The following is a 15,025-nucleotide window of genomic DNA, read 5'->3' on the forward strand; positions in this document are numbered from 1 at the left end:
GATTCTACATAGTTCATAACCGAAATATGATTGAACATGTATTCTAGATATTTGATAAGTTATAATGTAAATTGATATAAAAAAAAATTGGGGAGCATATGGAGGTTCCGGATTGTGTTTCGTGGCGCATGTTGACAGTTGTGATTAGGATGAGCCATGGGCACCCTGATCAATGATATCACATTTTTAAAGAGCTCCGCGGACCCCGGTGGTAGTTCGCCTCTTTGTTCCTTGAAGTGGGATCAAGAAATGTCAAGCCGATACCGAACCCCCTCTCTCGTGTGTCTCTGAGTGGAATCGTTTAACGACCGTGAAATAACACCAAGTGTCGTAACTTCTTTTTCTTGACTTGCTGGTCCATTATTTTGGATAAGAGGGTGACCATGCGTGAATGTGATAAACGAATTTGATAGTCTATCATTCCTCAAATAGCGTCAAAAGGCGGGCTGACTTGTCTATAGAACTTTGTGGGGGTACAGAGCAGTATAAATATTCATCACTGTTCAGTGAAATAACTAGATTGACAGTTTGATCGTGTTTGCATACCATAACGTATGACTAAAGATGATTGAAAATACATGTGTGATGATTTCTATTTTAGTCTGAAAAATGAAATAATTAATTGATGGTAATTAAAGAGATATCAGACATCATTTTCATGTACAATTTACATATGAAAGTTTTAAATACCACATCATTCAATGTACACATTTTAAGCTTGCATCTATTTTGATGGTCGCATGTTGGAATTCTTTTTCGTCTTCTTATTTTCACAGGTGATATCGGTTGGCTTCAGATATATCGGTGATGAGTTTTTCCTGACAGCATTTCTTTGTGTTGTGCACCTTTAATAAAACATGAGCACCCATTATAAAGGTGTCGGCCGCTGGATGCGGTGACAGGTCCCTTACACAGACACCTGTGTTAAAACGACAACCTTCTATGGTTTCATTCAATTGTTGCGCAGTCGCTGAAGTCGATGTTTATCAGACTTGAAATCTCTGGAGATGGGTCTGATGTGGACCTGTGGTGGTGCAGTGATATCCTGCAACAAAACAGAAAGGACAAACGTAATGACACCATATACAGAATAAAGGTCTTAGACACAGGGGCATTGGAATCATGGATCTCTCCAAAGACTTGTGTCACATGCAAGATCTTTGTTGTGAAATCAAATCTGACTTGCTTTTTAGAATGGGAAAGAAACAGCATCTTTCCCAGACAAAATGTCGAAATCGACTTGCTCCTTTCTGGTTGATCTGCTCTCTTGTGGTCTGGCATAAGCAACTCCCCCTTTTTAACAGTAATAATCATACTCCACATTTTGTCCTTTTTTCTCCAACTTTGAATCTTGCATTTCACGGATTAGTGTCATGTTGATTTAGATGGGTACAGTAATGGAAGAGAACGAGTATGAGCAAGAGCGAGCCGTACCAGGCATTGAACAGAAATATGGATACTAACACAAGTCCGAGTTGTAGAAACCAAAACCTTTCCCTGGAGAGGTCTCGTTCGCAGTGTAATGAATAAGCGATGACAGAAAATTACCAGTTTAACTCCGAGGCCTGCAATTCAAGAATGTTATAATTATCACTCCGTCAATTTTGCTGGCCACGTGGAGATTATAAAATCTGAAACGTTCGGTACTTAACGACAAGCCGGATAAAATGACCAGCTTTCGTACGCTATGGGAATTTCTGAGATTTTAGTCTGTAAGCAATGAAACTATATCAACAGGATTGCAAACGAGAATGAATCAAGAAAAACATGCATCAGATGGCTCATTGATATACTTATAAACTTCATATAAATTCAGGTTGAAGTATCATGGGTGGATATGTCTTTTAGTCTTGAACCACTGTCGGAAGTCTTTTTTTTCATTCGTCAAAAAGACTAAAATAAATTCATTAATTATCCAATTAATTAAAATTAGCGCAATGTTATCAGTTTCAACATCGCTCATGTACATAATTCATATATGACTACAGTTTTACTACTTAGTTGACACTTTTTATTTCTTCATTACAATGATACAATTCTGGAATAGATGCATATGAGCACTTTCTTGGTTTTGTAACATACTTTAATTTGTAAAACAATTTTAATAGCATATTTTGGTTAATTATTCTCAGTATAAATTAAACTACTTTGAGCACTACCTCGTGAATAAATCTGCTTTTTAAAAAACATTCGTGATAATACTTTTCTAAAAACATAAGACATCTTTCAACAATTGCATTTGAAATAAATCATTTTAGACAATATTGTCAGAAGAAAGCGTAGTTAAACAGTAACGAGAGAATCTCAGACACTGCACAAAGTTATCCCAGACGAATGCCCACACATTAAAAAGCATTTTACTTGTAATCAATCAATTTGGCTAATTTCAAAAACATGTTTCTTGTGAAGTGTAGGAAAGATGTCTTAAAATTGAGAACAGGTACTTTACACCTGATAAAAATTGCAGCCAATAATAATCGCAGAACGAGACAGGAAGCTGCGCAGAGAAACTTATTTTGCTGAGGATTGCTTTGATGCAATTATAAGGGTATGCGCTGTGTTCTGTGTGGGCCCTTCAGCCGCTGAAATCTTGTCGTGAACACGCTGTGTCAAACTGAGATGAAAAAATACAAGAATACAAAAAATGTCGGCATGCTGCATCAGATATATATAAAGACGCCAGAGGGAATGAACGAAAACGGTGTCGGAAGAAAAGACAGGCTTCGCATATGCGCTGAAGCCAATTTATCAGTCTCTTCTGCCGCTAAAGCCAAATAATTTAAACGGTTTAAACTTAAAAATTGAAATAACAAATTTAAAGAAAAGTAAGGCAGATAACGCCCAAATACACCTGGTTGCTAGTGTTTGACCATGTGGCAGCCGATGCAATTTGGAAATTCCGAGACAATATAATGCGTCCAGCAGACAAGAGTTTTCTTCAAGTTCTTCACTGTGTAATAATATTTGCTGCTACCTATAATTTATGTTTTCTCGTCCATCATGATCTGTTTACAACAGCTGACAAGATGTTAAACTGGCGGCCTCTGTCGTCTATCACGGTGACATAAATCTACTTTCACTTCCCCAAAATTAGACATCCGGGGCTTGGCGGAGGAATATAACTCCTTCAGAATGATTACCACATGATCCAAGTATTACTTGGAATAACATGTTTTACCGTGTTGTACAATAAACATTTCAACAACTCTGTTCAGACAGAAGTTCGGTATGTTTTAAGTGCGGGGGATGCGCCAATCGCCGGAGCTTGCGAGGAGACTTATTATAAACCATACAGCTCCCCTCTCTGCTGAACAGGACAACTTGCTTTGTTTATGTACTTTGGTAATTAATTCTTCCCTAGAAATGGTAATTGTTACATAAACCAAATGCTTAGAAGCGGGAAAATTCGCGTTATTTAATTCGCTGAATAAATGCGCATGCCAGAATTGAACAACTCAAGTTCCTTATCCTTTTAGATATCTCAATTCATTGTTTTACTACCAATTTAAAAATGAATCAATCTGATAGCAGTGAAACATTTTTTTTAACCAAAATTTTAAATGAGTCCTAATTGTAACGGCACTTACACCATTGACTGAGTCAATTCATTAGGAATTTTATGTCACTGTCGTGCTAATGTGTATGGGAAGTCACTAATTCTACCCGGTTTTATATTACAGGCTGCAACAACTTATTAACGGCTTGTTATCTACATGGCGACTTGGGGCACTGACTGGGAGGGGGCGCCCTTTGGCAGGTCGTACAACCAGGTGTCAGAACCCAACCTATCATCATCTAGGCCGGCGGTCCCGGAACTTCACAGTCCGTCGAGAATTATTCCTGGCCCATGGTGGTCTCCGGAATCAATGTAAACACGACAAAGATCTATATATAGTGTGACATAGCGAGGTGACTTAGATCGATACACCTGATGATAATTAGACGGCAAAAGTCGTTGAAAAGAGACAGGTATAATTTTTTTTAATAAAAATTACGTTATTCAAGAACATTTAAAATTCAGTGATCACATTTAAAAATCGGTTAACCCCCCCCCCCCCCCTTTAAAAATATTTTTAAAAAGATAAATATATTTTTAAAATGTCAAGAATGAATAAAATAAAAGAAATGGTAAAAAAGTACTTCAACAATATTAGTCACGTTTAATTAGATATCGCTAACATACTAAAATAATTTTTAAAACGTGTAATACATGTAAAAGTAGCCGAAAACATTAAACTATACACAATTGATAAAAAACCGAAACAAGAAAACAAATAAAATTCATTTTACATAATTCTTTACAGGTTTCGGGTGCGCAAGTTCCGGGTTTGTTTCGTTCTTGTACTCGAATTTGTTAAAATTCTCAATTTAGATTGGTGCTAACATTTATTTAAGTATAGACAAACTGTCAGACATAAGTTATACATTGTGCTAGGAATAGTTTCATTTCCATATCATTTTAAGATTTATGAATTTTATTTTTTGCCGAAATATGAAAATCAGCGGGGTTTTTTTGTTGAATAAATTGATCCTTTTCATTCGTTATGTAATCTATAATCCGATTTCTATAATTATATGTAAAATAAAGAAACGATAAAGATCACTAGGTCAATTCGAAATAGCGAAAACCTAGGCATCAAATCAGGATATAAAAAATTGAAATTAACAATTAAAAATATATTTCATTATAAAGTTTCTTTGTTGCTTTTTCAAAACAAAACAAGATTCATATTTTCGTTTTGATTTTTTTTTTAGATGACGAACTATTTTCTTTCACCATACATGCATGACTGGTGTTTTCCAGACTTGGACAAATATTTTTTTCAAAAAGAGTGACAACTCACACGGCCATTCGAGCAACGTGGCTGCCATAGGATTAATTTGACGAGAATTTTTGGAAGTGGACGAATTAAAGTTTTAGATTTGTGATAAATGTACCAAATGTGTGTAAATAGACATCATGGTGCACTAACACAGATTGAAAAGGCCCAAAATTCAGCGGATATATCGGTATTCTTTCTAGTCATTCCCAATAAAACGTGTCAAATTTTAAACCTTAAATGGTAAATCAAGTCATGCGTGACGGATGATGAAGTTTGAATAAGCGGGCAAATCACTTTGGGATTAGGGTGTGAAAGGGGAGGGGAGTTTTTATTCCGTAGATCGGTTTGAGAGACTGCTGGTTTTGTCCCATAGCCGTGACATAGTCTATTTGACACAGCGGGAAGAATTTCGACAACAAAAGATTCCCGACCATCTCGGTCGATGCATCTGTTTGCTTTTAGATTTCCAATACGGTGTGTGCTTCAACCATTGAAATTTGTGTTCTAGTGAAAGTCAATTGGCTTCTATCGTTAATGTCTCTTCGATGGCGGTTTTTAGAAATTTTAGGAAATTTGACTGTGGTGAACTGTCACTGCTCCTTGCTGCACATGTAACAAACGCCATTGTTAATTCGATCCCAATGTCGCTCACCAGGTTCTCTGTCATGTTGTAATGCTACTGATGAAAATGATCTTCACCATTGCAAATCATTTGGCAGAGAAGAAGATGGCATATTTAGTATATTTAGCTAGTAGATGAAATTGAAAGGAAAATGGATTCCGGGCTTTTATAGATCAATAAATGTTTTTAACAGGAATAACACAGGCCCGTAAACAAACACCCTCCTGTGCAATTTGTTCAAGTTGAAAACACTAGCCTCTCTATTGCTTTACCACATGCGCTGTCGCCATCTTGTTGCTTGGAAATTGTTATGGCTTATACTCGACATCGCGTTCCGTTCGCCGGTACCTTTGATCTCGACGCGATGCAGTATAACTCTAATGTTAATTAGAATATATTGAAATCATACGTAACTCCTGCACACAAACCATTAATATAAGTAAGGGAGAGCGTCACCTCTGCCCATCTCGCGAAGGGTACAACAGACAAGTCGGCTCCGGCTCTCATTTAGTTTTGCAGAAAGGAAAACCAAATAGGTTGTTCCTCATTAGTTTTAGCCATGAAATATAATCTAACAATCATAAGATACTTGCATGTAAAAAATTACCTTGCCCCAATGGGTTGGGTGACATCAAGAAGAATCGCTATCATAGTCAGAGAGGCGTATATTGCTATTGCTCGACACTGATGAAAAAGGCGATATTTCTATTATATTTCATATCATTTTCAAGCGTGTAATTTTCATCTTCTTAGGTAAATATGTTGATTTAATTTTCTTCCAAAGTTACGTTTACATAAACCTCATGACAACTATAGTGAGGGTTCACGCCTATATCATTACGCTGCGCTTTCGGTTTTTATTAAAAATCAGATGTAGTTGATTATTTTACCAATCTATTCAAATTTTCAAAAGAAAATTCAAATACATTTATCGAGTATATCTTGAAAAAAAATAGAATGTTGTTTTTTTTACCAATAGTTACGTATTCCAGAAGCTTATTTCTATTCATAGTGTACTCGCAAAATGTATAGATATAAAAGATATTACCTTGAAAACTAACAAAAAAAAATATTTTAAGTCGGTAATTTTCTGTAAAATATGTCTCTCGATCGCATAAAAGCACCTGATCATAAATCTAAAGGGACAATTCGTCTTTTTTCATTCTCAATAGAACGGTTTGTTAATGCGGCATCTTTATTCTCGTTAAGGTTCACATTAAAGTTATATCTTCATCCATAATAGTTTCTGTTTCGCTGCTCCCAAACAAAGCGATACCCAGCCATGGAGTATACCGGCAAGGTACGGAAGGAGAAACGAACCTCCAGAATGTCCCATGCCTGAAGGTTTGGTCTTGGGGGTGATTTATGGCAATTTAATTGCCTTAAGATTTCAACCAAGAACCCAAAGGAGTGGGCTTAGCGTGACCATTGCATGGATAAATTGGTAAGGGGCAAAGGACCCGAATGTTCCTCCAAGTTATTCGTTTATTTCATTTTTTTTCCATTGAATTGGGGATTTGGCAGTCTCTTTATTTTATTTTTTTTTTATTTTTGATGATGACTTCATTAGATGACAACGCGTCATCGTTCAAAGGATCAAAGAACACATGGTTCTTTTAAAAAATATATATGACTTTTTAGAAGGATTAAACAACATATTTATTTCTGTGGCATAAACCTTGGTTTTAATTCCACTGAATTCAGTCCCTTTTTTACAACGTCTGCGTAGCTTTTGATTTGTCTTGCGCTGAGAAACTTATAAAGTTCTTTACTCTGCAGAGACAGTTCGTAATGGCCATTAAAAGTTTGGTGGGATAATGAAACGCATTTTACAATTTGTATATTAGAATATTTCTGATTTCTGGCGGGTTTAATTGATAATAAAATGACAGATCAATAGATTGGGGGTGACGCTGGTGTTGATAAGCATTTGGTGACCATTTCTCCGGCTATGTCTGGAATCCCAGAGACCCCTACTGATATCGTTTTCTTGTCTTAACCAGTAAGTGATGACACGCTCTTGGTAAACAAAACTGTAAATTGACAATTTAATGAGATATGCGGCATTTTCTCCGCGTATAGGCAGGAGAATATTATAGCCCGAACTTGATCAATGGGTCCCGGAGTTTTCTGTCTATCTGGCTATTGTGTTCCACGACTTTGAAATAAATATATCAAAACTTCATAGACCTATCCGTGTCAACGGTTCTTTCCAAGACAATAAAAATTCTATGACAGTTTTCTTCCATTGTTCCTTTGTGACGGGGGATTTTGTTTGAACCTGCCTTTAATCGTGAAATGGTATATTATTACCTTCCCTAGGTTTAATTGCGTTTATCAAATGTTTATCAGAAGGAACGGTAAATTTAACACATATTCTCAAAGTATAACTTGTCTGGTTTTGCAAATTAAATAGATTCATGAAATTCTGGTTGAAATACTGCTATTCTTAGGATAAATGTCAAGATTTTAATATGTTAGCTCTAAATCTTATTAGTCCTGTTATTTTTGAGCGATTTTATAGATCATGTGCACTTTCTGTGCATTTTTGGAAAATCGTATAAACTTAATATCTCTGATTTATTTGCGCTGTTATCAAAAGATTGGTTATAAGTCAATTAACCCCAGTTATGAGAGACATTTCTTTTTATTAATTTGGGGTTGTTTTTCTTGGTAGCTTTTGAGGTTGAGTTTTTTTAAACTTCGATAGTAAAAATGATTTACCAACATCATGACCTTATGAATACCATATTTAAAAAATCAGCATGAAAATGCCGAAAATTCACATAAAAAGAACTGATTCAAAGAATCACGAAGCTACTGGTCAGGAAAAAAAACAGCTTTACGACCATTTTGCCGCTGCAGCGGGTCGGCTAGCCGAAACTTGGGTTCGGTGCCGGGGAGTCTGTCAATGCCTCGTTCTCGTCACAAATGATGATATTTCCTGGAAGTTGGAGCCCGCTTAACGACGCCGCGATATGCTTCATGTGTTTGTTTCCCGGAGAAAGAAACATTTGTTTTTTGTAGAACCTCAAAGAAACGAAGTGCTTAAAAAATCAGCGACTCTTTATAACAGCGATGACCGGGGAGGGTTCACTTTGGGCACATGTTGGAGACATAACACGGCTGATTTACGCCAGGGGGCGCCTACAGATATGGACACCGCCAACTGTTCCTTTCCCGCGTGTGCGGGAGTTCGTGGTCTGCTCCATACAATCCAACAAAATTACTATGGTCCAATATCACGAATATACCTGAATCAAATGTCAGAAATCTTAAAAGACCTTGGGGGTCGAGTGCAGTACATGTAACATTTAGCAAATGTTACATGTTACAAATTACGTATAAATGCGTGTTCCTTAATATATAAATATACAGACAATAATTACTATTCAATTACAAAGTTAGGAAACTTTTTAAGAATCTAAGAGATGCATAGTTAGAACGATACATTTTTTCCACATATTTTCAGAATTTTTAAAGTATTTGTTGTTTATTAAAACTTAACTTACGATATCTCTGTTAATTAAAAAAAACATATATTGAAAATGGGGAACTACTGACCAGGAATATTTGAGAGAAGTAGTATTAATATATATCTAAAACAGCAGTGCAAACATGCATGTAGCAAGATACATGTACTATGATTTTTTAATATCAGATTTTAACTCTATGAAATATCATTATGAATGATCTATAGTATGTCAACATTAACTGTTACGAGCGTTTTGAAATTTCGAATTCATAATATGCATTTCAAAATCTCTTAACGAGGTGAATATTGGTTGCAAACACGTGACTGTTGACAGAGATGACCAGCTGAGCTCTGTTATCAAACAACAGTAAATGTAATATGGAAGACAAAATATACGTACATATATATGAATGATTTCTTTTATGTGTGTACGTAAATAATTCCAGTGCAATTCACAAGTCGATAATAGAAAACCATATATGACCACCCCCCCCCCCCCCAAATATTGCTGTTTTAATGCACTTTGTAATGTTTAAGTAAATTATTTATTACATGCATAGACCTTCCCTGTATAACAATGGCGATTTTGTACACTTCTTTGGTCGTGTGTTTTTTTATTTTGTTTGTTTTATTTATTTTTTTGTGTTTTATTCATTTATTTTTTCGGGGGGTGGGGGGGGGGGTATATAGGGCCACACTTGTTCTTTTTAATAGAAAATTGAATAATAAATTAATGAATGAATTATTTACATAACAAATTTATAAATATCAATCAAGTCCTCACAATTTATGCTTTTTTACTACCCAGAAAGTGGTTAGAATCCAGGGCGTCTTTTGTACCCCCTTCCCTCTCGTAACATGTTGACTGTTATTTGACAAAGAATACATGCATACATCTGCTATATGCGACAATTACCGCAGATTAATACTCTCTCTTTCATCCTTTAGTCATATTTCTATTTTTAAAGAACCGCAAACATTTTTAGATCATGAATATTGACGGCTTTATTTTCACAAAACCTGTGGCACATTTCTCATCAATATTTAATGAATACTAAATCCCCTTCGTATTAAGGTGGAATAATTATGCTAATCACTGTTTTATCTACTTAGTGATTAAGTGTTATGTTTAAATATTTAGCTAAGTTAGCTTTAAACAACGGTCGTTTAATTTTGTGGACATATGTTTTATTTCTTAAATATCAGAAAAAACTAAAATAAGCATTATATAAACAATATGTAGTATACAAAGTTGATGTTATTTTTAAAAAGATATTTGTTTTGGAGTAATTTTAGATTCAGTGTGAGAATAAGTTTGATCAAGAATTATTAAACATGTATCTGAAATGAATGATTCATGAAAAAATTGAAACAAATAGTAAAAAGGACCACCCCCCCAAAAAAAAAAGGTAATCCTCGAACAAACAAGTGGTCATTTCACGAGTGTGGGGTGGTTCCTGTCCTTAACACCTGTGATGAAATCTGTAACAACCAACTTTGAGAAGATTAGTGGGAGACAATTATCCTTTGGTTATGTTTTAGTTATTAATCTTTTTGGTAATTTAAATTTGAATGATAATCCATTTTTCGATCAAGTCAAATATATTGCCATTCATGTAATGCAAACATGTAGCTTTTTATGCCCATAATTCATATTATTATCTTCAAAATAATTACTGGAACAGACGGATATCATCTAAATCTTAATGTTGATGTTTAACAAGTTATCTATGGAGTTAAAACGGGCAAATTTTACTTGATTTAAAAACAATCAAAGTTCTTGTTATATATGTTATATTTTTTTTTATCGCTGTGACAGGTGACCACGCCCCCTAACGTCCAGATGAACCCGACTGACCCCGGTACGTATGTCAGACGAGCCCCTCACTCACAAATCGTGGACAAATTCTTCGCGGAATAAAAGAAATGTCATTTACAGTTTGTGCACCTGTATTGGTGAGGAGAATTATATAACGAGTGTCGAATATCTCCTATTGTCATGCGGCCACTTCCTTCAACTCATTGAAATCTAATTACAGTCTCCGCTGTTGTTGCGAGGATCCGATTTCAATTCAGCAAGAGATAAATCTCTTCTCTGTGTATTCCTGGTCGTCATTTGTCTAAAATACCTACAATTCTGACAGAAATATTTATATCCTGATAAAACAGAGATTAAAATCGTATTTCTTCAGAAATAAAATTGAGCTTATAAAATCCACGCCACCGATTTGGTCAGCACGAGCCCAGGTGTTTCGGCCGCGGGGTCCGGAGTTTTGTTTATCGGGCTGGACAAACGTCAATTCTCCTTACCACAGTAAAGGGCTACATTCTTTGGTCATCCCTAAAATAAACAGGAATCGCTTTGGTAAGAAAAAATCTCCCCATCACTCCGTACACCTGTGTAATGAGTTTGCCCGCAGACACCCTTCATTCTGTGCTCCGTCCGTAACGTCCAGTATATGGGAACAATACCGGTCCGAACCATTGATCCTGCCGAACGTTACTGGGATCTCAGTACACGGTCTTGTTGTTGTATCCACGGGGACCACAAAGCTACAGTTCATTATTTAAAAAAAAAAAACATCCAAAAGAAAAGCAAGGTACACCAATTGGTTGCGATTCTGTAAAAAGGAATGCAACTCGCAAACTATAAAGGTTTTGTATAGATATATTGCTAGTAGCTGATGACACACTTTATGTACTGCGCACGATTAAATGCGTGTGTTGTTGGCTCAAATCTAACAGTAAAGCGTGGAAAAATCTGATAAATCTGTAAAAACAACCAACAAAGAAAAATTAAAAAAAAAAGAGCAAACCAAGATATTGGTGTGGTCGTATCAGAATTTGTTAAGGAGGCTTGAGGATCAACAAATTAACCATTCCAGATCTATCTTAAAACTTCATACATTAAATTTTTGGCTGTAAACAATAATTAAGTAAAGAAAACATTAGATATATTAACTTTGAATTTTTAGTATTTTCCTATATCTTTATAAAGTGCTCTTCTTTTTAAGGAGATTATTATGATGTAAAAAATGGCCACGACCATCCAGCCCTAATAAGCTTTATGTGTACAATACTATGAAAATGCTAAAACAATCAGCTGTATCTTTGGATTTCGACTACTTGTCTTGACTATTTTGCTTGTACTGTCTATTTTGACTGTCGTGAATATTGTGATTGTCTTTATTCTTTAGATTGTCCTGACTATATTTGGATTGTCTTGACTATTTATAATTGCCTTGGCTATTTTTGGTTGTCTTGACTATTCTAATTTTCCTGAATATTTTGATTGTCTTGACTATTTGGATTATACGATTGTTAGGCTTTTTAAAAATGTTGTACTAGTCTGCCATTCTTTTTATACTGTATAGAATTTCTATCTATCCTTGAAAATACTTTTTTTTTTTAATATTTCATATTTCCATTAAATTTATGAGACAATTTTAGACCATTGTGAATTATAAACATATTTTTTTCTGGTTGTTTAAAAGAGTATTTTACATTTTTTTAGATTATTTATGCCCCTAAGGGACTCTTGATTTGAGAACAGACATAAACATTAGATATGTTTCAGGACGTTGATTACACGATGTACTTTTTACTAAAAACGTGCTTTATTTAAACTTTGTAGAGTTTTGTAACAAATATTTCCGATGATTGAATCTTTCCTTTGTGGTTTTTTTAGGTTGCACATTTGATGCAGATGAATGTCAATTACCATACCTGCTAGACTATCATCTTGATTACCATATACATTCAACAGCACGCCTTGTTAATTTTCTGTTTTAAACAATCGATAATTTTAATGTGAGTTGATTTAAATTTTAGTTTCAGATATGTTTTTACTCGCTCATTAAATATTTACCCTGCCAACGAGAAACATAAAAGTGTTCGACTTTAGGGGGATATAGACCAGTGCCGAGCTCCTGTCGCATCTATTTTTAATTATTTTTCAACATCGCCGATTGTTAATTACGCGAAGAAGGATTTATACATACATAGCTAATGTAGCATGGCTGTCAAGTTTGGCTTGGTAACAATGCACTGGTGGTGCTTTGATCACCCAAATGGTACACAGTTCTGAAGAGCGTGCCTGCAGTTTAGATATTCTGGCCAGACTTGGCGACTAGTGGGAGATCTCAAATGTCGTAAAGTGATTTTCAAAAAACAGTTGCGATTTTAAGTAATTGTTTAGTTTCTATTCATTCTTAAGTTGATTTGTTTGATCAGGGTAGTAAAAGGCAACTGTAAGGTATGTAGAAGTACATGGTACCGAATCATAAGAAGGGTTTTATTTTCCGAGCAGTGTTCCATTTCACTGGGAGGCTGGAGAGGGAAGGTTGTACCCACGCAGAATGTGTAGATGTTTAATGGGCGAAACATCACAATAAGTATAAATCAACGAGAGTTACGTGGGTGGCTAAATCCTGTCAAACCGTACCGAGAAAATTATACGTCACGTGATTGTAGAGCAACTTGTTCAAATAAGAAAAACATTCTAAGAGGTTTTAAAGCAAAAAAAAAAAAACCACCATACTGCAGCAAACCAAATGAAGACCAAAGTATTTACTAGACAACTAAATATATATGACTAAATAACAAACTAAATGTAGACCAAGGAACTCAGTAGACAGCTAAATGTATGGCTAATTAATAAAGGAAATAGTATATAAACTGAATGTGGACCAGGGTATTCAAAAGAAATAGATATATAATATATGAAATGTTACAAACTATATCAGTACTGCTGAACTTGTAAACTGTTAAAATTTGTTTTTTAATCCTTTGATGGTTTATACAATAAAACTTGTTCAATTCAAATTAAAGATATATGAGAAATACTATATCTAGAATGTAAATAAAAGTATTCTTATGAGACAAAAAGGTATACGTACATATACTTCCAATATTTCAAAAAAATTGTTATAATCTACATCTACGCAATAACAAGTTAATGCTTACGTATGATAATTTCATTCGATCCTTATCCATTGACCCCCTCCCCCTCCTCGGTCCCATAGCACCGCGAAAATAAACTGTGGGGGTCGAACCGTCATTCTAACACTAGTAATGTATTAATTAAATATGATAATGAATTTTAAACGCAAGATATCATTCATTTAGAAAATATTACCGTAACATTAATCTAGGTTTATATTGTTGAACCAAAATAGAACAAAACCGAGGAGAATAGGACAGATCCCGTGTTATTGCTTGTATCCATTAAATATCGATGGGATGATTCTAGTTTTCAAAGGTATATATATTAGCTTAGAACATTCCTCCGCAAAATAACTTGTCTAATGAGCCGATTCAGTGCACTAATGGGCTTTAGTATTTTAAAAATGAATCATGCTGAAGTTAAAATCATAAGTATCGGCATGTAAGCTTCAGTAGTGGTGTACACGTAGGTACGAGTAATGCCACCAGCAAAAAATTCAATAGGCAAAAAATATGACACAAAAGGTTAGGGGAAATTTATTAGACGAAAATGATACTCTTTATGTATGTTTAAATACCATTTCTGGAAAGTTTAATTCGATTATCACATCAAAAAGTGAAAAAATATCAAGGGTAATTAAACTGAGATTTTGCTAAAGCCTTTTTGCTATATTGGCTATCAAAAAATTTGTTCTCAGAAAAAAATAATAAGTTTTAGAGAAAAAAACCAAGAATACAATAAAGAAAAAAGAGAAAAAACAGAAAAAAAACAAGAGTTTAGTGATAATAATCATCACTGAATAATCAATTCACGCGAGAGTCTGTATCATAATTTATCTATGTGAACGATACCATTTTGATTAAAAGCATCATTAATCAGTGTTAATGGCTTCATGGTTGATAATTTTGAAAAATAAAATTTCAATGTTGATAATCATTATGAGAAATAAAAATCCAATTGGCAAAAGAGGGAGCATCGTGGAAGGACAGAAGCTTACCAAGGCCAAGGGCGCGGACCTTATGCATAAGGCCAATCATTAACATCAGTTCAATTCATTTTATCGACATTTGTTATAAAAAGAATTGTTTAAACATGAACACCCCTGATAGAATGACATTTACACCTGAAAATACAACAATTTCAACAAGAAAAGGGGGATG

General features: G+C 34.8%; 2 long non-coding RNA genes across 4 annotated transcripts in view; one reads left to right on the top strand and one right to left on the bottom strand.

Moving 5' to 3' along the window:
- Nucleotides 1-3,332, bottom strand: part of LOC136274065 (uncharacterized) — a 3,900-nt gene extending 568 nt beyond the window's left edge. The window contains exons 1-3 of the long non-coding RNA XR_010712355.1: nt 2,852-3,332; nt 1,187-1,565; nt 1-1,045 (exon numbers count right to left, since the gene is read on the bottom strand). The exon at nt 1-1,045 is cut by the window's left edge and continues 568 nt beyond it. This is a non-coding gene — a long non-coding RNA (uncharacterized lncRNA). The remainder of the gene's footprint in view (nt 1,046-1,186; nt 1,566-2,851) is intronic.
- The window catches only part of LOC105344311 (uncharacterized), a 14,429-nt gene extending 1,617 nt beyond the window's left edge, over nt 1-12,812 (top strand). The window contains exons 2-3 of one of the 3 annotated variants that reach the window (XR_010712353.1): nt 3,681-3,969; nt 12,609-12,812. This is a non-coding gene — a long non-coding RNA (uncharacterized lncRNA). Of the gene's footprint in view, nt 1-3,680; nt 3,970-4,755; nt 5,055-10,739; nt 12,144-12,608 lie in introns of those variants that run through there. The other 2 variants (XR_010712354.1, XR_902856.4) reach the window with 2 other exon arrangements.
- Nucleotides 12,813-15,025: the final 2,213 nt, after the last annotated feature.

The sequence above is a fragment of the Magallana gigas genome, chromosome 3, assembly GCF_963853765.1.
Source record: "Magallana gigas chromosome 3, xbMagGiga1.1, whole genome shotgun sequence".
Lineage (NCBI taxonomy): Eukaryota > Metazoa > Mollusca > Bivalvia > Ostreida > Ostreidae > Magallana > Magallana gigas.